We start from the raw sequence: 25225 nt of genomic DNA, 5'->3' as shown, positions 1-25225 counted from the left end.
CCCCCGGCAGGAAATTTGACCATGATAAGTTTAGATAGTTGAGCGGCCAGCTAATTTAGCAATAAAAAAAAATGCAAAGAACCTTGACGTAACCTTGGACAACACCTTGTCATTCTCTGCAAACATCAAAAGCAGTGGCTCCTGCAGGGTCATGCTCGACAACATCCATAGAGTATGACCCTAACTCGCACAGGTCCTAATCCAGGCACTTGTCATCTCCCGTCTGTACTGCAACTCGCTGTTGGCTGGGCTCCCTGCTTGTGCCATCAAAGCCCTGCAACTTATCCAGAATGCTACAGCACGCCTGGTGTTCAACCTTAAGTTCTCCCATGTCACCCCGCTCTTCCGCCCATTCCACTGGCTTCCAGTCGAAGCTCACATCCACTACAAGACCATGGTACTTGCCTACGGAGGAGCAAGAGGAACTGCCCCTCCCTACCTTCAGGCTATGCTCAAACCCTACACCCCAACCCGAGCACTCCTATTCTCCCACCTCTGATCTCTTGGCCCTCCCACACCTACAGGATGGCAGCTCCCGCTCAGCTCAATCACTTCTCTATCCTGGCACCCCGATGATGGAACTAGCTTGCCCCTGAAGCTAGGACTGCAGTCCCTGCCCATCTCCGGGAAAACATCTGAAACCCTACCTCTTTAAAGAGCATCTTAAAATAATCCCACAACCCCCCCCCCAAAAAAACTTTTGTTAACTAACACTCACATGACTTCCTCGCCCCCCTTACATAACTTAATCGAGGCTTTTCCGGCTCTTTTGCACTATAATGTGATCAGAGGTGATGAGCGCAACAAAATGACGACATTTTCACTCTGGTTTATAGACAAAAGGTATCCAAGTTGATCAAGAGACCATTGATACAATGGGAGGGGGTGAGGGAAAAGCTTGGCGATTTCAGTGTCTGATGTCCTAAGCACTCAGCAAAAACCATTAGCTAACATACTATCATGTATTAAAAATAATCCAGAAAATGTGTCTTTTGCCATGCTGAATTGCTAGATGTCACTGAAATGTAAAAATAATCCATTATTAATTTGTTTGACCCAAAATTGAACAGCGCTTGTGCGGCAGATAGCTTAGCAGTTACAGCTTTGGGACAATAACCGAAAGGTTGCTTGTTCAAATCCCCGAGCCAGCAAGGTGGAAAAATACGCTGTTCTGTCCTAGAGCAATGCTACAGCTGCTCCCCGAGCGCCGATGACATCAATTAAGGCAGCTCTCCGCACCAGGGGGGGGGGGGGGGGGTCGTGTTGTGTGTTATACACTTTTCGGTTTAATGCATAGTTGTGCAACTGACTAGGTATCCCCTTCCCCACTTTTATCAATGACAATTAACTTTTCTTAGTCCTACAAATCTGAAAGAAAACATTTATTTGAACAGTGTTTTGAACAGTATATACAAAATATCTATTAATTTGACGAGAGTATATAAAAACAAACAAATAAGTTGCGCAAATGTGTAAGGGGAGCAATGCCAAAATAAACTGATTGTGCATACTTTTTTTCTGTCAAACCCAAAATTAGGGCACGAGATGGGTATGGAACGTACCGTCTTGATCATGGCTTTGGTTTGGTATGTTCCCACGGGAATATCGTGCACCCTGTACTGGTTGCAGAGGTAGCTCATAACCTCTTCTGGAGCATCGAAGAGCTCCCGCAGGTACGCAAAGAACCCGAAACGCCTACAGACAGAAAAAAAAAAAATGCATCTTACACATACAAATGGAAGGGTTAGGATTAGGGTTGAGGTTAGGTATAGGCTTGATACATTTACAATCCATATTGGGACAGTATGAGAGGACTACTCACTTCAGGGACTCAATGGGTCGGGAAGGGGGGCGTGTGGCACAGGACTCCTCAGGAGCAAAGACTGAATTCACCTTCAGGATCTGGCTGTCACGTACCTGAGGCCAAGGACAAATCCATTATAACTTTTCCCACTGTATATAGTTCCTTTAACTAGAGCCTATAAGAATGAGGGCCTGGGCAGGTGGGTCACATGGTCAGTAAACCTTTGACTTAACCAAATTTCCATGACCAACAATTGTATATGTATAAACATATATATGTATAAAAAAGTAAGCATAATGTGGTATCGACTCTGGGAGGATGCTCTCTGATCCGATACCATCACCTGTCGTTGTGCAAGGCACTTAAGCCCCCACAATGCAGAACACCTGTTAGGTAACTACATAAAACACGTGGTCAACCCTCAGTGAGCTACTGGGTGTCAAGGCTTTTGATCAAGCTCTGCTCAAACACAGAGCCAGTCTATCAAAGTCCGGTTGAGCAGCTAATTTCTAAAAATGTGGTTCATTAGAGGGGGACTGGAATAAAAGCCTGCACACCCAGTAGCTCTCCTGGAGGATGGTTGACCACCCTTGATGTATAACATTGCAACATTACAACCAAATACTTTATACCTTTTTAAATAATTAGCTCACTCAGTATATCAAAGATCAAATGGCTATCGTAGGTTACAAATATTTTTATTCAGCAAGCCCACAAATATTTTTATTCAGCAAGCCCACAAATTTTCTTCAGGAAATATACCTTTTCGATTTGAGTCATATTTATACACTGCTCAAAAAAATAAAGGGAACACTTAAACAACACAATGTAACTCCAAGTCAATCACACTTCTGTGAAATCAAACTGTCCACTTAGGAAGGAACACTGATTGACAATAAATTTCACATGCTGTTGTGCAAATGGAATAGACAAAAGGTGGAAATTATAGGCAATTAGCAAGACACCCCCAAAAAAGGAGTGATTCTGCAGGTGGTGACCACAGACAACTTCTCCCCAGTTCCTATTCTCCTGGCTGATGTTTTGGTCACTTTTTGAATGCTGGCGGTGCGCTTCACTCTAGTGGTAGCATGAGACGGAGTCTACAACCCACACAAGTGGCTCAGGTAGTGCAGTTCATCCAGGATGGCACATCAATGCGAGCTGTGGCAAAAAGGTTTGCTGTGTCTGTCAGCGTAGTGTCCAGAGCATGGAGGCGCTACCAGGAGACAGGCCAGTACATCAGGAGACGTGGAGGAGGCCGTAGGAGGGCAACAACCCAGCAGCAGGACCGCTACCTCCGCCTTTGTGCAAGGAGGTGCACTGCCAGAGCCCTGAAAATGACCTCCAGCAGGCCACAAATGTGCATGTGTCTGCTCAAACGGTCAGAAACAGACTCCATGAGGGTGGTATGAGGGCCCGACGTCCACAGGTGGGGTTGTGCTTACAGCCCAGCACCGTGCAGGACGTTTGGCATTTGCCAGAGAACACCAAGATTGGCAAATTCGCCACTGGCGCCCTGTGCTCTTCACAGATGAAAGCAGGTTCACACTGAGCACATGAGCACGTGACAGACGTGACAGAGTCTGGAGACGCCGTGGAGAATGTTCTGCTGCCTGCAACATCCTCCAGCATGACCGGTTTGGCGGTGGGTCAGTCATGGTGTGGGGTGGCATTTCTTTGTGGGCGCACAGCCCTCCATGTGCTCGCCAGAGGTAGCCTGACTGCCATTAGGTACCAAGATGAGATCCTCAGACCCCTTGTGAGACCATATGCTGACACATGCACATTTGTGGCCTGCTGGAGGTATTTTGCAGGGCTCTGGCAGTGCACCTCCTTGCACAAGGCGGAGGTAGCGGTCCTGCTGCTGGGTTGTTGCCCTCCTACGCCTCCTCCACGTCTCCTGATGTACTGGCCTGTCTCCTGGTAGCGCCCTCCATGCTCTGGACACTACGCTGACAGACACAGCAAACCTTTTTGCCACAGCTCGCATTGATGTGCCATCCTGGATGAACTGCACTACCTGAGCCACTTGTGTGGTTGTAGACTCCGTCTCCATGCTACCACTAGAGTGAGAGCACCGCCAGCATTCAAAAGTGACCAAAACATCAGCCAGGAAGCATAGGAATTGAGAAGTGGTCTGTGGTCACCACCTGCAGAATCACTCCTTTTTGGGGGGTGTCTTGCTAATTGCCTATAATTTCCACCTTTTGTCTATTCCATTTGCACAACAGCATGTGAAATTTATTGTCAATCAGTGTTGCTTCCTAAGTGGACAGTTTGATTTCATAGAAGTGTGATTGACTTGGAGTTACATTGTGTTGTTTAAGTGTTCCCTTTATTTTTTTGAGCAGTGTATATCTTAGCTACCTTAGTCGTGTTTTCTTTGCAGGCTGACTAGCATCTATTGAGTTGCAATGTCCCATACATTGCCCAAACGAACTGGAAGTATCCACATAATCCAAAAGGTTACATCAAATATTTTTTCCTAAAATTACTATTCGCAAATTATAATTTTTATTCACATGATTAGATTCACCACAATTGAACCGAATCCCAACTAATATAATGGCAAAGTGAATTGTTCGTTTTGTCAAAAAGAATAGTTTCAATTAATCATACGAATTGTTCAAAAAAGTTAATCAACTTTATATGGCCTTTTTTGTGATTGTCGGTGAAACGTTTTGGGATATGACGAAAACCTTAATACACGCTAATAATAGCTAAACAGTTAACTAGAGGGTCCTATATATATATATATATATATATTTGTTTTGAATTGGCTACCTAGTTATTAGTCTGTTCTCTATAATATTTTACAGGCTAGGCCTATCTGCTGCTACAATGTCTGACTGTCCCGCTTCTCCTTGAGCAACAGCCCACTTGTCTCGAACCCCAACAGGTGACGCGCGCAACCACAGACACGTTAGTGTCATTCCAATCCTGGCTGACATGTTATCAATTAAATAAAAAGAAACCTATTTAAAAACTGTGCCTAAATAAATTACATTAACAGAAACTATTAAATTAATTTCTATGACTTTTCCAAACCTTTTATAATTTTCCAAAACTTTTCCAGGCCTGGAAAAGACCATTTAAAAATTCCATGACTTTTCCAGGATTTTCATGAATGTACAAACCCTGCCTTATATCATTGTAGACAGAGCATTGTGATATTGTTGTATTGGCAGTTGAATTTCTTTCTGAATCTATTGCTGACCCTTCTCACCTCTGTCATTAACTTCTCCATGTCCTCTCTCTTCTGGAAGATGAAGGCCCACACTGATCTGATAGAACAGAACGTTTAATTCAACAAAATGCTACTACGGACTTTCAAATTCTGTTTACATAGTCATACATACTATTCTTTGAACCAAGTAGTCTTGATTGAAAAAAGCCCTCCGTGCTACAACAAACAAACAAAAGTATGAGGGGTGCTCAACAACTACAATGATACTTCAAAGTATTAGGACAGGGCCAGGACAAATAGTATGCTCTCACCACTAGCATCTTTGGTTCATAGACGTTGCCACTGAAGAGGTGTTTGTTCTGCCTCAGCCACTTGACGGCAGCGTAGGTGTCCTTGGAGCGCCCTCTCAGGTTCTCCTCCTTGATCTTCATCATGTCATCCAGACTTCTCAGCCTGTTCTTCAACACTACAGGTAACAGGGAGTTTAGCACCAAGTCAAATGGTATGTGTTACACTTCACCATGGTTAAAATGGTGCAGTAAGGCACTGTGCCAAAACTCCTCAGAGCCTGTGTCTCTCCTACGTCTACACTCTCCGTTCAGGTTGGCCTTCTCCTCATGGATGTGCCTCAACTCGGCGTTCACCACGTCGAGCCGCGGTGTCACGTCCAATTGGTCGCCCAGGTTAGCCACCTCTGCCCGCAGGTCGTCAATCATGCATCGGGTGTTGCTGACTCGCTTCTGCCGGTCCGCCTACTCAGTCTGCTTCAGGCTGAATGCCTGCTTGATGTCCTCAATCTAGAGGGATAAGGGAGGATCAAGCATTTGTACATGTATTTTTATGTCATACTTTCTCATTGGTATCAAGAGAGTATAAAAGTCAGAAATAGAGAAAGAAAACAGCGTCAGACCTCTGTGCTTACTGTCCAGGTGGTCCCGTTTCTGTTTACACTTCTGAGGCCTCCCTGATGCTGGCCGTCTGGAACACAACAAGGATACATCACCACCAGTCCATGGGCTACACAACACACTGGTTCCCAAATGTCTTTGCAGTATCACCCACCAAGTAAATATAACCCATGCTTCTACCCAGGTCCCCGTTTCAAAATGAATCGACCCTGGAACTAAGTGGAATAAATGGACATCCCCATCCAGCGCAGCTACACAGCCCAGGAAGCCTGTCTGACCTTGTCTTTCATTTGGTTCTCGATGGGCCTCAGCTGGCTGTCGATGTGCTGGATCTTCTTCAGCATTTGGGCCTGGGACTCCCTCACGGTTTTTAGCTGCTTCTTGGCATCCTCCCTCTCCTTCTTCACCCCCTCCAGCTCATTACAGGCGGTCTCATATTCTTGGAGAGGACAGAAAGGGTTGACAAACATTAACATATTCACATTACATTCATATAAACACACTCACGTGCAATTTGTTTTTACATGGAGGATAATCTACCCATGTCCAGTGTCTTATTGCAAGCTATGAATGACTACAGGGTTGTATTCATTAGTGCACAACATAGTAAAATGTTTTGCAACGGAAACAGTTTACATCATGTTGTAGTGTCTGGAGTAAGCGGTTTACGTTGGTGTGCATAATAAAAACGTGTGTCAGATGATCTTGCTATTGAATCTCACCACCCAGGGTTTCTTCTTATCCAGCATTTTAATCATGTCCAGGTGTCTCTTCTTCTCATAGTAGCGCTCCACGTCATGCTTGTTCCGTTCATTCCTCTGCTTGAACTTCTCCAGGGCGCTGGCCTTCTCCTTCTACCAAAAAACAATACCAGCATACCTTTTAACTTGCTCTCCCCTGAGCGGTCAACACTGCAGCAAAAACTTATTTATAAAAGAAGAAGCAATGAGTCCCCATTCATCCATAAAGCTCGAGTTAAAACTGTGCTCACCTCCAGTTCCCTCTCTTTGGTGCGGAAGGTCTTGAGCTTGCAGTGCTACTCGTACATCTCTGGAGGCCCCACTGACTTCTCTGTGGCCTCTAGCAGCTCAATCTTGGTCATCTTGGCAAACTCACCCAACTTCTTCTGCAAAGTCACAGGGCAGGAGGCAAAGGGTGGTCAGAAAATTGGAAGGAGTAGGACGTTAGCATTCAAGTAAATAAAATAAAATAAAACTCCAAGTTTACACTCACCTGTGGCAGGAACTGGCAGAGGTTGCTTACTTGGATCTGTAGAGCCTTCACCTCCTCCCCCACAGCCTTCTGGCTGGAGTGTCTCCCATTCAGCATCCACACTGACTGGTTATTCTCCACGTGGATCTCTCTGTTGATCACCAGGTTCCCCCGGCCTTGTACCTGAAAACACAGGTGGGGTTCCATTCATGTTATTATACCCACTATTGGAGACATATGGGAATCAGTGTGATGGCATTTCTGATTTAATCAATAACAGACTTACAATTTAATCTGAAACGATCCTTTGTTGCACCCACGCTTCACGTACAGCCCAACCTAGTCAGAATAATACAAGTTATCAATTAAATTCTGTACAATCAAATACAAAACCCCAAACAAACAGAAATTAAGTACAATATAGTGCCATACATGCAACAATCCAAAATAATGCTATGGAAAGTTTGAAGTTCTTGAAGTTAAATAAAGGTTAAATAAAAATTGACAACACATCCCAGTTGTAGCTAGCTAAAGTCAGTAATGTTACACTTGTTAATAAATAGCCAACTACCTTGTCCCCTCTGCCCAGGATGGTAGTCTTTCCTGCCAGACCCAGACATATGGCACAGACAATACTGGACTTCCCAGTTCCATTGGCTCCCACAATCATGTTCAGGTTTGGTCCAGGGTGAACTATGGAGTGGTCGTAGGTTCTGTGTGAAGGAGTGAATTGTGTCAGCTTAATTTAAGTGCAGCAACTTTATCTAATAGTTAGCACATTCAGTTAGTTAACGTTAGGTAGCCTCGGCTACAATACAACAACCTATGTCGGACACAAGCACATTCAGCAACTTTGAAGCTTGCTAGCACATTTAGTTAGCTACAAGACTTGGTCATATACAGAATTACCATCATCTTTGACTCGGTTGTTCATGCCAAGTAGGTGTCTCTCTGCAAAACAGCAACATCTCTCACAGCTAGCTAAGTTACCTAACTAGCTAGATCAGCTTACTTCAAACATTTCACAAGGCTAACGTATGCTAGCACACAAGAGACGTAGCTAACGTTAGGTAAATCGCCATCACGTCATTGTGGTTAGCTAGCTTGTTTGTTTGTTTGTTTGTTTGTTTGTTTGGGAGCATTTCAAAGGGGAGTTGACTCACAGGAAGTTTTGCATTATGATGCAAAGTATGGATCATTCGACAAAACCAGGCATTTTACCATCTCCAACGGGACGTGGGTCAGTTTCAGTACCAGAGGACGAGCTAACTTAATTATTTGATGTTTGTGTGTTCATTACGTTACTTACTCGTTTCCTTTTGCCCACAGAAGCCATGTTCTTGAAAATTATAAGATGCGCTAGCAGTCTGTCACTGCGATTCGAGCGCCCACTGTGGAAGGTTTTCGATTGATGATTGGACAAGGTGGATCACGTGTAGTTAATCAACAAAACAACATGCAACACATTCTTCTTCTGTGGCATTTATGGCGGACTACAACCCAAAAAGGTGTATTGCCGCCACCAACTGGACAAGTTGAAACCAAAACAAGGTAAAAAGAAAATCCATACGTGATAGGGAAACTAATTTACTTCACCCAAATAAAAATAGTACATATACAAAACAAAATTCCCACTTATTTCTTCTTTCAATACTCCATATCTCCCTTCTCAGGCTCTAGGATCTAAGAGGGTGGTACGGCTTGTGATAATATTCCATGTTACTCCTTCACCGAGAAGTCTTTCAGCCCCAGGAACCGCTCCTCCTCTTCCACAATGATTTCTATCTTCCTGGACTTGCTTTCCACCTTGGCAGTGCCATTTATCACCATAGCTATAAAGGCCACAAATTCCACCTTCTTAACCTTTAAAATGTCAGGATCCTGCTGGTGAAAGGCAACCCCTGCAGCCTGCAGTGAAGGCCTATCCACCACCATGGACTCTTCATGTGCACCATTCCAACCCTCAACCCTTTTAACAGCTGCTGCATATGATATGCTCTGGATAGCCCTGACTTTGGCCACCTCATTCTCTTTCACCCTTGTGGAGCATTCGAAAGACGTAGCTTCATGGTTCCCACCACAATTGCGACATGTCACATTTATCCCTTTAATAACACATAATATGATATTTTCCACAACTTGGACATCTCAGCTTCTCCCTTCTGCAAACACTTGAAACATGACCAAAAGCTTTACAATGATCACACTGTATTGGTCTTGGGATAAATTATCTAACTCTGTAGTTAATATACCCTAAATGTACTTGAGTAGGGAGAGACTCCATATCAAAAAACAAAAGAACAGAGACTCTTCACTTTTTCTTCATTCACCACACAATTAATCCGATGTGCATCAATCACTCCAGGAAGAGTTTATTTGTATTTTTTTATTTAACCCTTATTTTACTAGGTAAGTTGACTGAGAACACATTCTCATTTACAGCAACAACCTGGGGAATAGTTACAGGGGAGAGGAGGGATGAATGAGCCAATTGTAAGCTGGGGATGATTAGGAGACCATGATGGTATGATTGCCAGGACACCAGGGTTAACACCCCTACTCTTACAATAAGTGCCATGGGATCTTTAGTGACCACAGAGAGTCAGGACACCCATTTAACATCCCATCCAAAAGACAGCACCCTACACAGGGCAATGTCTCCAATCACTGCCCTGGGGGTATTGGGATATTTTTTGTAGACCAGAGGAAAGGGTGCCTCCTACTGGCCCTCCAACACCACTTCCAACAGCATCTGGTCTCCCATTCAGGGACCAACTAGGACCAACCTTGTTTAGCTTCAGAAGCAAGCCAGCAGTGGAATGCAGGGTGCTTCATCTCTTCAACATCTACTTCCCACAAGATATAACCCTGCTGGTCATCTAAGAACGTTTGAATGTCTTATAGAGCAATCTGGCCTTAAATGGCCATGTACTCTTATAATCTCCACCCGGCACAGCCAGAAGAGGACTGGCCACCCCTCAGAGCCTGATTCCTCTCTAGGTTTCTTCCTATGTTCCTGCCTTTCTAGGGAATTTTTTCTAGCCACCGTGCCTCTACATCTGTATTGTTGGCTGTTTGGGGTTTTCGGCTGGGTTTCTGTAAAGCACTTTGTGACATCTGCTGATGTAAAAATGGATTTATAAATACATTTGATTGATTGACTTGGGAGCCATCAGCTGTCCGGGTGGTTGGTCTCAGACAATCCCACAGGTGAAGAAGTCAGATGTGGGGGTCCTGGGCTGGTGTGGTTACACGTGGTCTGCGGTTGTGAGGCCAGTTGGATGTACTGCCAAACTCTCTAAAACGACATTGGAGGCAGCTTATGGTAGAGAAATCAACATTTAATGGCAACAGCTTGGGTGGACATTCCTGCAATCAGAATGCCAATTGCATGTTCCCTCAACTTGAGACATTTGTGGCATTGTGTTGTGTGACAAAACTGCACATTTTAGAGTGGCCTTTTATTGTCCCCTTCAAAAGGTGCACCTGTGTAATCAGCTTCTTGATATGCCACACCTGTCAGGTGGATGAATTATCTTGGAAAAGGATGAAAAAGCTTCTGCTAAATGTTATACATAAAAAGAGAAATGCTCACTAACAGGGATGTAAACACATTTGTGCACAAAATTGGAGAGAAATAAACTTTTTGTGCATATGGAACATTTCTGGGATAATTTATTTCAGTTCATGAAACATGGGACGAACACTTTACATGCTGCGTTTATATTTTTGTTCAGTATTGTTCACTGAGGCCGTTTATCATTGGGGGAAAAAGTTAAGTTCCGGTTTACTTAACCGGGTGTATCTCTCATAGATATGAATGCAATAGCAGCTACTTAGTTCATTGACTTACATTGAACCAGAAAACCCCCCCAGAATAAAACAACGAGTGGGGTGTTTCGTTTCTTCTTACGTCTCAGGTGTTATTGTACAGAGGAGGAGAGGGATTATTGGTAGTGACGTTTTTCACCACTTGCCTGATGCTGTTGGTCACTTTGGTATTCCACAGTGGCTCTCAGCCAGGTGATGCTCTGCTCTCCAGTGCGTTTCCATAGCAATTTGTCCTTTCCATTCTTGCTCAGATGGACACTGAGCTCACCTATGCCCGAGCCATACATGTGGTAGAAGAAACGCAGGCACAGAGAACCCCTGGACCCCCTCAGAGGACTGGAGAATAGTCAGGCATTTTGACCAGGCAGCATGTTAGAGGCCTCAATGTGCATGTAGTACCCTGACAAACAGTTTCACAGGGTCAAACTCTAACTATCATGGTATAACATGGAAACAGACTACAATGATGTCACATTTACACTCCTTCAGTGAATGCTGGAGGGAGTTGGATACTCACTGACTCCTGTGGTGTGATCCACCCTTGGCCCGGTGTAAGAAGTGGAGGTAGGCCCTCTCACCAGTACCCAGTCACCCTTATCACCCTCTTTGTCCTGATTGTACCCACAGTGACCCGTCTCAAAGTTACAGAGCCCAGGGACAGACAGGAGAAGACCTGTAGATGGACACCCAAAATGACTCAAGGAGCTAAATTATGTTTATCACAGAGGCACTACTTCCAGAGATCTCCCAGAGATCCTGTGGGCATCAGGGATCAGTGAAGGTAAAGTTACCTGCTGTAAGATCACAATCCCCGAGGCTCACACTGATGTCATCCAGAGCAACTGACCCACAGTCAGAAGTTCGTACATGTGCTGACAAACACCACCTGGACAGCAGGGGCAGAGTGGGTGACATCATCAACCACAGACATTCTCAGAGGATATAGCTTCTGGACAATGTAACTGCATAATACATTTGCAAACAGTTACATCTATTTAATTTATTGTGATATGGTATGATCCATGTTTTAACAGGGCAAAAGCTGTTTAAAAAGAAAAACCACTGAGGAGAATCACTGACTACGGACTTCGGCATTCCTGTTTAATTTTATGTGAAACATATGAAACCTAACTGCTGCTCCTTATGAAGCTGGAGCCAAACCAAAGGACTGACAATAAAAAAAAAACGATGTCAAAGATACAATGTAAGGCCGAATAAACACAAGGGGTTCCGTCACAAACATTATGAAACACTATAGGCAGGGCATGCACAGGACAGTTGTTGTTTTTTATTTTATTTTTATTTAACCTTTATTTAACCAGGTAGGCAAATTGAGAACACGTTCTCATTTACAATTGCGACCTGGCCAAGATAAAGCAAAGCAGTTCGACACATACAACAACACATAGTTACACATGGAGTAAAACAAACATATAGTCAATGATACAGTGAAAAAAAATAAGTCTATATACAATGTGAGCAAGTGAGGTGAGATAAGGGAGGTGAAGGCAAACAAATATATGTATAAATAAATAAAAATATAAAAAGGCCTGGTGGCGAAGTAAATACAACACAGCAAGTAAAATAAAAACTAAAAACACTGGAATGGTTGGTTTGCAGTGGAAGAAAGCGCCAAAAGGAGAGACAATAATGGGGTGCAAAGGAGCAAAATAATAAATACAGTAGGTAAAGAGGTAGTTGTTTGGCTAAATTATAGATGGGCTATGTACAGTGCAGCTATCTATGAGCTGCTCTGACAGCTGGGTTAAAGCTAGTGAGGGAGTAAGTGTTTCCAGTTTCAGAGATTTTTGTAGTTCGTTCCAGTCATTGGCAGCAGAGAACTGGAAGGAGAGGCGGCCAAAGAGAAGAATTGGTTTTGGGGTGACCAGAGAGATAACCTGCTGGAGCGGTGCTACAGGTAGGTGTGCTATGGTGACCAGCGAGCTGAGATAAGGGGGGACTTTACCTAGCAGGGTCTTGTAGATGACCTGGAACCAGTGGTTTGGCGACGGTATGAAGCGAGGGCCAGCAACGAGTTAGTGTACGCAGATGGTGGTAGTATATGGGGCTTTGGTGACAAAACGGATGGCACTTGGATAGACTGCATCCATTTATTGAGTAGGGTTTTGGAGGCTATTTTGTAAATGACATCACCGAAGTCGAGGATTGGTAGATGGTCAGTTTTCACAGGGTATGTTTGAGGCATGATGTAGGATGCTTTGTTGCGGAATAGGAAGCCAATTCTAGATTTAATTGGATTGGATGTTTTGATGTGAGTCTGGAAGGAGAGTTTACAGTCTAACCAGACACCTAGGTATTGTAGTTTGCACATATTCTAAGTCAGAGCGTCCAGAGTAGTGATGTTGGACAGGCGGGCAGGTGCAGGCAGCGATCGGTTGAAGAGCATGCATTTAGTTTTACTTGTATTTAAGAGCAATTGGAGGCCACGGAAGGAGGAGTTGTATGGCATTGAAGCTCGCTCTGAGGGTTGTAACACAGTGTCAAAAGAAGGGCAGAAGATACAGAATAGTGTTCGTCTGCGTAGAGGTGGATCAGAGAATCACCCAGCAGCAGCGAGCGATCATTGATGTATAGAGAGAAGAGAGTCGGTCCAGAATTGAACCCTGTGGCACCCCCATGGAGGCTGCCAGAGGCCCGGACAACAGACCCTCCGATTGACACACTGAACTCTATCAGAGAAGTAGTTGTGGAACCAGGCGAGGCAATCATTGGAGAAACCAAGGCTGTCGAGTCTGCCGATGAGGATGTGGTGATTGACAGATCAAAAGCCTTGGCCAGGTCAATGAATACGGCTGGCACCAGTATTGTTTCTATCGATGGCGGTTAAGTATCGTTTATGACCTTGACGTGGCTGAGGTGCACCCATGACCAGCTCTGAAACCAGATTGCATAGCGGAGAGAAGTATGGTGGGATTCGAAATGGTCGGTAATCTGTTTGTTGACTTGGCTTTCGAAGACCTTAGAAAGGCAGGGTAGGATAGATATAGGTCTGTAGCGTGTTGGGTCAAGAGTGTCCCCCCTCTTGAAGAGGGGATACCCAGCAGCTTTCCAATCTTTGGAATCTCGACGACAGAAGAGGTTTGAAAAGGCTAGTAATAGGGGGGCAACAATTTCGCAGATAGTTTTAGAAGAAAGGGTCCAGATTATCTAGCCCGGCTGATTTGTAAGGGTCCAGATTTTGCAGCTCTTTTAGAACATCAGCTGACTGTATTTGGGGAGAAAGAGAAATGGGGAAGGCTTGGGCGAGCTAGCAGAGGGAGGGGCAGTGCTGTGTCCGGGGTAGGGGTAGCCAGGTGGAAGCATGGCCAGCCGTAAGAATGCTTATTGAAATTCTCAATTATAGTGGATTTGTCGGTGGTGACAGTGTTTCCTATCTTCAGAGCAGTTGAACTGGAGGAGGTTCTGTTTATTCTCAGGACTTTACAGTGTCCCAGAACTTTTTGATTTGTGTTGCAGGAAGCAAATTTCTGGGAAAAAGCTAGCCTTGGCTTTTCTAACTGCCTGTGTATACTGTTTCTAGCTTCCCTGAAAGTGCTATCACGGGGCTGTTCGATGCTAATGCAGCGCCATAGGATGTTTTTCTGTTGGTAAGGGCAGTCAGTCAGGAGAGAACCAAGGCTATATCTGTCCTGGTTCTAAATTTCTTGAATGGGCATGCTTATTCAAGATGGTGAGGAAGGCATTTTAAAAAAATGTCCAGGCATCTCTCTACTGAGCGGATGAGATCAATATCCTTCCAGGATACCTCGGCCAGGTCGATTAGAAAGGCCTGCTCGCTGAAGTGGTTTCAGGGCGGTCTTGACAGTGATGAGTGAGAGGTCGTTTGACCGCTGACCCATTACGGATGCAGGCAATGAGGCAGTGATTGCTGAGACTTGGTTGAAACAGAGAGGTGTATTTGGGGGCAAGTTTGTTAGGATGATATCTATAGGGTACCCGTGTTTACGGAATTGGGTGGTACCTGGTAGTTTCATTGATAATTTGTGTGAGATTGAGGCATCAAGCTTAGATTGTAGGGTGGCTGGGGTTGTTAAGCATGTTAAAATTTAGGTCGCCTAGCAGCACGAGCTCTGAAGATAGATGGGGGCAATCATTTACATTACATTTAAGTCATTTACACGACGCTCTTATCCAGAGCGACTTACAAATTGGTGCATTCACCTTATGACATCCAGTGGAACAGCCACTTTACAAATCAGTTCCACATGTGTCCAGAGCACAGCTGGGGGCAGAGGGTGGTCTATAGCAGGCGGCAACGGGGAGAGACTTGTTTTTAGAGAGGTGGATTTTTAAAAGTAGAAGTCTAAATTGTTTGGGAACGACCTGGATAGTAAACAGAACTCTGCAGGCAATCTTTGCCATAGATTGCAACACCGCCTTTGGCCGTTCTATCTTGTCTGAATATCTTGTAGTTGGGGATGAAAATGTCAGAAATTTGGTGGTCTTTCTAAGCCAGGTTCAGACACGGCTAAAACAGTCGGGTGTTGGCAGAGTTGCTAAGCAGTGAACACAAACAAATTAGGGAGGAGGCTTTAATGTTAACATGCATGAAGCCAATGCTATTACGGTTACAGAAGTCATCAAAAGAGAGCGCCTGGGAATAGGAGTGGAGCTAGGTACTGCAGGGCCTGGATTCACCTCTACATCACCGAGGGAACAGAGGAGGATAGGATAAGGGTACGGCTAAAAGCTATGAGATTGGTCGTCTAGAACTTCTAGAGCAGAGGTAAAAGGAAGTTTTCTGGGCGGCGATAAAATAGCTTAAAGGAATAATGTCAGACAAAGGATGGTAGGATGTGAATACAGTGAGGTAACTAGGTATTGGATGATGATGAGAGAGATATTGTCTCTAGAAACATCATTGAACCAGGTGATGTCATCGCATATTGGGTGGTGGAACTGTGAGGTTGGATTGGTATAGTGAGGCGGCTAGAGGCTCTACAGTGAAATAAGCCAATAAACACTAACCAGAACAGCAATGGACAAGGCATATTTACATTAAGGAGAGGCATGCTTAATCGAGTGATCAATAAGGGTCCAGTGAGTAGAGGTTGGTTGGGGTCACGGCGATCCAGACAGCTGGCCGGGTAGATGGCTATCGGTAGCAAYATAGCATAGTATGGAAGTCTYTTTGTAGATACCTCGTGCGTTTCCGTCGGTAGGTTAGTGGGGTTCCGTGTGGTAGAGGGGATCAATCCAAATTGGCAAAATAGATATAGTGACCCAAGAAAAAATAAATAAATAATAATAATAATAATAATTGTCCGATATACTTATTCAGATAGCAGCCGATAAGACAGCTAACGGTTAGCGGGCCCCAGATGAGCGTTCAGGTAACGTCGGGACGGAGGTGCCAGTTGGATAACTCCCTCGGGCAGATAACGTCGGCAGTCAGTCGTGAAGGCCCGGTGGGGCTCCGTATCTGCAGCAACAACAAAACAAAACAAAAAAAAAACGGGTCCGGATAGGTGACTGTAGCCCAGGAATGGCTGATGGAACTCCTCAGCTGGCTAGCTCCGGAATGATTTGAGTTTGCTCCGGGATCGACGTAAGCCAATAGTCACACGGTTTGCAGCTAGCTAGCTGCAAATGTCCAGAGCCTGCGGCTGAAATCCGGGGAAACTGAGAGAGAAAAAAAGTCCCGGAATGCTCCGGTCCGAGTCGCGTTGCACAAAAGTGCCGGTAGATTATCGAGCTAAAGGAATAGCTGATGACCACAAAACGTGGGCAGCTGAAACACCAACGCTAGCCAGCAAACCGGCTAATTTCTGGGCAGCTACAGATTAGCTTCTGGCTAGCTATCGGATAGCTTCTGGTTAGCTTTCTGGCTAGCTTCTGAATTAGCCCCTGGCTAGCTTCCACGGTGGATTTTCAGATTTGAGGTAAATAATACTTTTTTGTAATTGGTGAAGCGGGTTGCAGGAYAGCTTTTGCAGGAAAGCTTTTGTAGTTGAGTTCTTGGATAATAAAATATATAAAAGATATGCGAAGAAAGGTGTAAATATATATATATACAGGACACGACAATACGAAACAGAAATGACGTCTGAACTGCTAAGCCATCTTGGAGTATTTGTGACTGAGGAATGAAAATAACTGACTAACTAAAAAGGAAAATAATACATGTTAAGCCATTTTACATTGGCAACATGTGGACTCTGGAAGGTGACCTCTGTCGCTATCCAGACACCTTGTCGTTCTGGGTCCATATCCTGGCTACTATAGCCAGCACGTGGATTCAGCCAGAAGGAAGGATCCTGTGTGAAGAGAAAGAACTGTTATTATTGTCTTGAGCAATAGATCGTGTCTTTCTGACACTTGAAATACTTCAGGTTTTTACCAAAGCCAAATGTAATGCAGTGCAAATTGTCAGCAGGAGAAGATAGAGAAGCCATCTCTCGTTCACTAATTACACCTCTAGCATCTCTTGGTGATCAAAATCGTATCATCTCTTACCTGCCCACTGTTGTGTGGTCCCCAATCCTGTAGATGTTAGGCTTGACTGACACCCTCTTCCATGGGGATCCTTCCATTTGATCCTGGGTGTATCAGCAGAAACCACCCTCAAAGTCACAGTTGGCGATGGAGGGATCAAAGGTTGGCTCTGCGGCACATATGGGAGACATTAGGAGGCTGCATCCCAATACTCTTTAATAGCATGCTTTTCTCCTCTCTTACCTTTCAACTAATCTGTAAAAGTCATGAGAGGTAGGAGAAGAGGAAAAGGACACTCTGAATCTACTGTGTGATCAGGTGGACTGGGATATGTTCCGGGTCGCCACTGGAAATAACATTGACGATTACACTGACTCTGTCACTGGGTTCATCAGGAAGTGCTTAGAGGATGTTGTTCCTACAGTGATGATCAGAACATATCCAAACCAAAAACCGTGGATAGATGGCAGCATTCGCACAAAACTGAAAGCGTGAAACACTGCATTTAACCACGGCAAAGTGACCGGGAACATGGACATATACAAACAGACCAGCTATGACCTCCGTAAGGTAATCAAAGAGGTGACAAAGTGGAGTCGCAATTCAACAGCTCGGACATGTGACGCATGTGGCAGGGACGTCAGACAATTGGATTATAAAGGGGAAACCAGCCACATCGCTGACATCAACACCTCACTCCCAGATAAGCTGAACACCTTCTTCACCCCCTTTGAGGAGAATAACACAGAGTCACCGACAGGGGCCCACTCTGCTCACGAGGACTGTGATCTCTAGATCTCTGTGGCCGACGTGACTTTCAAGAGTGTTAACCCTCACAAGGCTGCTGGCCCGGATGGCATCCCTAGCCTCATCCTCAGAACATGTGCAGACTAGCTGGCTGGAGTGTTTATGGACATATTCAATCTATCCATATCTATCCATGATCTTTTAACTTTTGGGATTGTGTGTATTGTTATTGTATTGTTAGGTATTACTGCACTGTTTGAGCTAGAAACATAAGCATTTCACTGCACCTGCGATAACATCTGCAAATCTGTGTACGCGACCAATACACTTTGATTTGATGAAAACAGGAGAGAGACCAAACACACAGACCCACCTGTCTCTGCAGTACAGAACTCGGGAGAAAAGGAAATGTCATCGAGTGCCACGTGACCCCCCCTGGGGCTGTTGAAGGCCACTTCAAACACCACCTGGAGATAGGTGTACACATACAATCCTACTCATAGAACATCAGCAGATCAACACATACAAAGAAGTGGAAATGCTGCTCACTGTACTTAGTATTCAATCAGAATGTAAATCCAATGTGTAGTCCTTTTGAAAACATCTGCACCCCACTGACCTGCAGAGGGAACGGGGCCTTGATGTCCACCTGCACAGGTATCCACTCAGGGGTGGTAGCGGTCCAGTCATTGAGGTTCTGGTCCTCTGGGTCAGATCTCCACAGCTCCTGGTACTGGCCTGCCTGGTCTCTGGTGTAGACGGAGAACAGGTTCCCTCGCTCCGCACCCCGTTGGTACTGGAAGCTCAGGCTGCTCGACATTGGCACCATTGTCAAGGGAGACACCAGTTTGGCTACTTTCTGGAATGTCTTGGCGTACACTGAATACGCATACAAGTAGTGACCTGAGAAAGTAATGGCAGCTTTGATTTTCAACTTGAAGTAATTATGGATAATACAAACTTTTGTTTCCCTTTGTACTTCCTCAAGCTACAATTTATTGGCAGTTTGCTGCCATATGAAAACAACGAAAGAGCTTTTATGAACTAGTAGAAGGAGGCCAGTGCTGTCAGTTGAGAGGGTTCCTTGCTGAGTATACATAATGCTGTTGTTCTGTTGATATTGTACCAAGTTATTTGTTTTGGTTGTGTTTCGTTTTAGCAGTGTTATTTGCTATTGACCTGTGTTGGGCTGTACTATCTGTTTGTTGTTGTTGTTGAGCTACGATATCAGCTATACATCTACTAGCATTTAAATGCACAGTAAATCACCACAGCCTGTGATATCATTAGCATTTAATATACATTAGAAATCATACAGTGTCATTCCCTGCTAGCACATAAACTTCTGAGAACCATATGTTTCTTAGAGCTTGGTGAGAGTGTGGTTGTCTTATGGTTATTTTGCATACAACCTTCCCACAACTTTCTGAGAATGGTGCAGGATAGGTACTTGGCTTTGGAACATTCTCAACACATTTAAGGCACTTTAAAGAATGTTCCCTAAAAGTTCAAACATGGTTACATTTAATTTAAATTAATGTTCTAGGAACGTTCTCCAACTGGTTTGACATTGGGAATGTAGTTCAGATAACATTAAGAAACAACATTCTTCTGTGGGAATTTGAGCGTTTCCTACAGGTTTCCCCATGGTTTTATACTGAACAAAAATATAAATGCAACATGGTTTTGCTGAGTTACAGTTCATATAAGGAATTCAGTCAATTAAAATAAATTCATTAGGCCCTAATCTATAGATTTCACATGACTGGGCAGGGGTGCGGCCATGGGTGGGGAGCCAGTCACTGGGGAGCCAGTCCCAGCCAATCAGAATTAGTTTTTCTCCACAAAAGGGGTTTATTATAGACCGAAATACTCCAGTTTCATCAGCTGTCTGGATAGCTGGTCTCAGACGATCCCGCAGGTGAAGATGCCGGATGTGGAGGTCCTGGGCTGGCATGGTTACACGTGGTCTGCGGTTGTGAGGCCAGTTGTACGCACTGCCAAATTCTCTAAAACGACTAAGGAGGTGGCTTATGGTAGAGAAATTAACATTAAATTATCTGGCAATAGCTCTGGTGGACATTCCTGCAGTCAGCATGCCAATTGCACGCTCCCTGAAAACTTGAGACATCTGTGACATTGTGTTGTGTGACAAAACTGCACATTTTAGAGTGGCCTATTATTGTCCCTAGCACAAGGTGAACCTGTGTAATGATCATGCTGTTCAATCAGCTTCTTGATATGCCACACCTGTCAGGTGGATTGATTATCTTGGCAAAGGAGAAATGCTCCCTAATAGGGATGTAAACTAATGTTGCAATTTTATAACACGTTTCATGCAATTCCACTCATTTTGCCATGGGATAGAGAGAAGAAATGTGTTGTTTTACAGCAAATTTCATGCAATTCTACCTATTTTGTTTGCAGTTTTAAAGCAAGTTTCCAGCAATGCTACACATTATGTAACGACTTATGCCATGTCTATATGATATGAGTGAGAATAAATAACAAAATCAAATGGGGGGCACGTGCCCTGTGTGCCGGTCAGTATTCGGCCATGATTACTACAAGTTTAGATAGTCTAACCAGCTAACTGCCAATCTAAAAATTGTTCGCTGACATGGCTAATTGAGTGACTGGTGATGCACAATCAAACTTCAGAATTGCACCTGGTGTATTCTATTATTATTACTCTCAATTGTAAGTTGAGACCCCGATTGAGCAGCCGGGGTCTCATTTAAAAAGACCCCATTAAAAAGGAAACAAGCAGATCAGGTGTGACCAATTAGTGACCAACACATCTGAACGCACTTAACAAGGCACAGGATAGAGTTTTGTTGATGCTGAGAATGGAATGTATGTGTTTAAATAACATTCTTAGAACGTTACTAAAGTTGTGGTTTTTATGGAAAGTTTTCTTAACGTTCTCTGAACAATTTGAGAACATGACTTTAAATAGAACCATGAGGAAACCTGTAAGTAACATTATGCTGAACTACTGAAATTCCCACAGAAGAACATTGTTTCTTAACAGTCTCTGAACTATTTGAGAAGATTCCCAATGTCAAACCAGTTGAAGAATGTTCTTAGAACGGAAAAGTTGTTAAAGTAATAAAATACCAATTAATAAAAAAGGTTTTTGTCAAGTTCCTTAAATGTGCTGAGAATGTTCCAAAGCAACTATTCTGCACCATTCCCAGAAAGTTGTATGCAAAATAACAAAATGACAACCAAGCTCTAAGAAACATATGGTTCTCAGAACGTTGTGCTAGCTGGGAGGTGTGTGTGCATGATATCATACACTTTCAAAGTCTTACAAATCCCATGGGTACATGATATGTAGCATCTGCTAAATGACTTAAATGTAAATGTAAATATGTGTGCGATTCACTGACCTAAGCAGTATCCAGAGCTGATACATATCTCAAAGATGGCCACACTGCTGCCTGTGCTCTCACCGGGTCTGCCATCAATGACAATCTGATGAGTGGCAGATGTTCAGTAATGGCCCTCAATCAGTAATGAAGGAGAAGGGGATTTGGAGGTATAGTATGTGTCAAGTTGACCTCTTTCTTGTGCAATTCCCCACTTGAAAAGGACAGTCCCTCCACATGAAGATTTTAACTGGATTTCACTCAATAAACAGCCATGGAATCAGTTGTTTGTCTTTTATTTACCATTCTTTGGTTGGCAGTAAACAGGTGAAAAACCTCAAAAAAGAGATGACAAATATAAGTTACTATTTGAGTTGACAGCCCAATCAAATACACAAAATTATCCACATTCACCCCAGATAAACACATTTCTGCCACCATAAAACACAAGGTTTCCACTTTTAAGCAAATGTTTCCCAAAATAGAAACCCARCATTTTTAATCAAATGAGCAGAATCAGTATATTTTCTCTAAATTTGCATTTTAGCCAAATACATTCAAAATATGTTTAGTAGTAAAAAAATTACATTTATTTTCTAATCAGTAGTTAAGCAGACAAATCTTACATTTTTTAGCCAAAGATTTTTTAGACTATACATTTGTTACTGAATTAAGAACTTGGTTTACTAAGATTTCTACAAAGTTTAAATTACTTTTAACCATTTCAAACAAGTTKTTTGTCAACAATGAATTTGGCTCTTCTTACTTTTCCTTTATACCCCACAAACAACATTTGAAGTTATAAATACCACTGCAAAAGTCCTATCAAAGTTAAGAGTTAAGAGTCTGTGTTTTCCAGAGTATCATTAGCAGTGCACTGCTTAAGTCAGTCTAGCCAAGCATGGCTAATATGGCGCTTACCGGCTGTCTTTCACAGTTTTGTGGAGGGCTTGGACTTGCACAGTCACCTTGATCACAAAGATMAAGTTTCCTTGGTCTTGTGGTGTTATAAATGCTCCTTTCACTGCGGTCTAAAGACAACAGCAGAGCCAGGTGCTGGCACGCCCAGATTGCCTGGAAGATTTGTTCCACCTGGTTCACCACTGATTGAAGGAGGAGGAGTTTCACCACTGAGGAGCTCCCAGGCAGTTTGTCAGCACAGTATGTCTGTGCTCCATTATCCCTGCTGAAAAAAAACAGCATAGACCAGCATACATTTCAAGCTGGTCTATTCTGGTCCATGCTGGTTTATGCTGGTCCATGCTGGTCTATGTTGGTCAGATGCTGGTCAAGCTGTCCTGACCAACATCATCTAACAGGTTCTGCTGGCCGACCAGCATGGTCTAGCTCAGTGGTCACCAACCGGTCGATCACGATCAAATGGTCGATCTGCAAGGCATTCCTAGTCGATCACCAAACGTTTGTTTGTTTTGTTTTACGCTGTTGGCGGTAGTTGCACTTGATTCAGCAGCCCTAGCACCGAGAAGGCAAAGTGTTCCCATTTTGAACCATTTCATGTGTCTGAAGGTAGAACTCCTACTCAGCAGGCCCAGAGAACAAATCAAGTGCACCTATAGGCCTACAGGTGGTCAATGAGATAGCTTAGATCAACATGTCTGCACAGTTTCCTCAAGCTTTAGACTGTAAAATGATGCCTCGAACGCACAGCAAAGTTGATACAGTAAGATTTCAAAACGTTTAAAACCATGATTACAGAGAGACTCAACGAATACAGAAAAGAGCTGCTGTTTTTATGACTAAGTCCATGTTTAAGTTGTTATTCAGGACTGTCAATACTATTATAAGCCATAAAATGCATGTTCTCCCTACTTCCACTCACACTACAACCAGCACTGCAGCTACAATGAACGAGTAGCCTATTGCAAAGTGTTCCAATAAGCTTGCGTTGTTATTATTAGTGATTTGCGTCTTTTTTAATTGCGAGGGATATTTTACTTTCTCTGGTCATAGGAGTAACAACATGAATTAGTGCATGAAGCAGAAATAATGCAGTCCGACTTGAGCTTCGACATCAGCTGGAAGACTGTGTCCCCTTTTCTCAGCAGAGGGAGAGAGGAGACACGTGAGTCGGGTGAGAGGCAGCCTCACCGCTACTCCTTCCCCTCAGACTGACCATCAGGTGCAGGCTATCAGTCCAGTAAAAAAAATATGCTTATGCTCACTCAGCTGTGCCTCACAAGTAATCCAACAAATGATCTATTACCAGTGTGATCATTTACTGTACCTACATTTTTTTCAATATAATTTCAAAATGGCCTGAGAAGAACAACATTGGCAGGGCAATTCAAGCATAGCCAATATGCAGTACAATACAGAACTTTTTTCAATTGGTTAAATGTTGCATAGGCTTATGTTTTTAAGTCATGTTTGAAAGAAATCTGAATGGTAGTTCTCGGGCATTTTGACAAAAGTTGGTGACCAATGGTCTAGCTGGTTATGCTGACAGACCAGCATGGTCTAGCTGGTTATGCTGACAGACCAGCATGGTCTAGCTGGTTATGCTGACAGGACCAGCATGGTCTAGCTGGTTATGCTGGCAGACAGCATGGTCTAGCTGGTATTGCTGACAGACCAGCATGGTCTAGCTGGTTATTCTGACAGACCAGCATGGTCTAGCTGGTTATGCTGACAGACCAGGATGGTCTAGCTGGTTATGCTGACAGACCAGCATGGTCTAGCTGGTTATGCTGGCAGACCAGCATGGTCTAGCTGGTTATTGCTGACAGACCAGCATGGTCTAGCTGGTTATGCTGACAGACCAGCATGGTCTAGCTGGTTATGCTGACAGACCAGCATGGTCTAGCTGGTTATGCTGGCATACAAGCATCCATTCACATTAGTGATGTTTAAATCCTATTGGAGTCCAGCCAATCTGCATTCAGAATGACTGCCTGGGTTAGAAAGAGACTACCTCAACGTTCTAAACTGGAACAACTATTTCAGTAACGGGTGCAATAAGTCCAACTAACAGATTGGATTAGTTTAGAAAAATGAATCCTACTTATCTTTGTGTAGCGTAAGATAAATGAATTGATTAATGAATCAATCAACACTGGCATACCACACCCCCCCACGTGGTCTTTTCTCTCAGCCTAATAGCAAAATGTGTAGAATAGTAGGAAATGAGCTATACAAATGTTAAATTCTCTCTGCCTCATTGCAAAATCTGTAGAATAGCATGAGATTAGCTATAAAATGGCATATGTTTCTCTCTGCCCCATGGCAATGTGTAGAATAGTATGAAATTAGCTATACCTTGCTCAGACCTGCTCGGTCACTGTCAATCAATGTACATGCAAAAAAAACTGATTCAGTGAGCTCCAAAATTATTGAGACAGTGACACTTTTTTGGTTGTTTTGGCTCTGTACTCCAGAACTTTGTATTTGAAAAGATAGAATGACTATGAAGTTCATGTGCAGACTGACATATTTCATTTGAGGTTATTGTCATCCATATCAGGTGAACTGTTTAGAAATTACAGCACTTTTTGTACATTTTTCCTGCTCATTTTAGGAGACCAAAAGTGTTGGGACAAATTAAATTATATGTGTACTAAAGTAGTAAAAGTTTAGTAGTTGGTCCCATATTCCGAGCATGCAATTATTAGTACGCAACTTATTGGATGCATTTGCTGTTTGCTTTGGTTGTGTTTAAGATTATTTTGTGCCCAATAGAAATGAATGG

General features: G+C 43.6%; 2 pseudogenes; both read right to left on the bottom strand.

Moving 5' to 3' along the window:
• Positions 1 to 1266: 1266 nt before the first annotated feature.
• On the bottom strand, positions 1267 to 9046 carry LOC111964517 (structural maintenance of chromosomes protein 5-like; annotated as a pseudogene).
• Positions 9047 to 11058: 2012 nt separating this feature from the next.
• The window catches only part of LOC111964516 (thyroid hormone-induced protein B-like), a 24348-nt pseudogene continuing 10181 nt past the window's right edge, over positions 11059 to 25225 (bottom strand).

Source organism: Salvelinus sp. IW2-2015, linkage group LG5, assembly GCF_002910315.2.
Source record: "Salvelinus sp. IW2-2015 linkage group LG5, ASM291031v2, whole genome shotgun sequence".
In the NCBI taxonomy this organism is placed as follows: Eukaryota; Metazoa; Chordata; class Actinopteri; order Salmoniformes; family Salmonidae; genus Salvelinus; species Salvelinus sp. IW2-2015.
The sequence above is the reverse complement of the archived record's forward strand: the minus strand, read 5'-3'. Positions and strand labels throughout refer to the sequence as shown.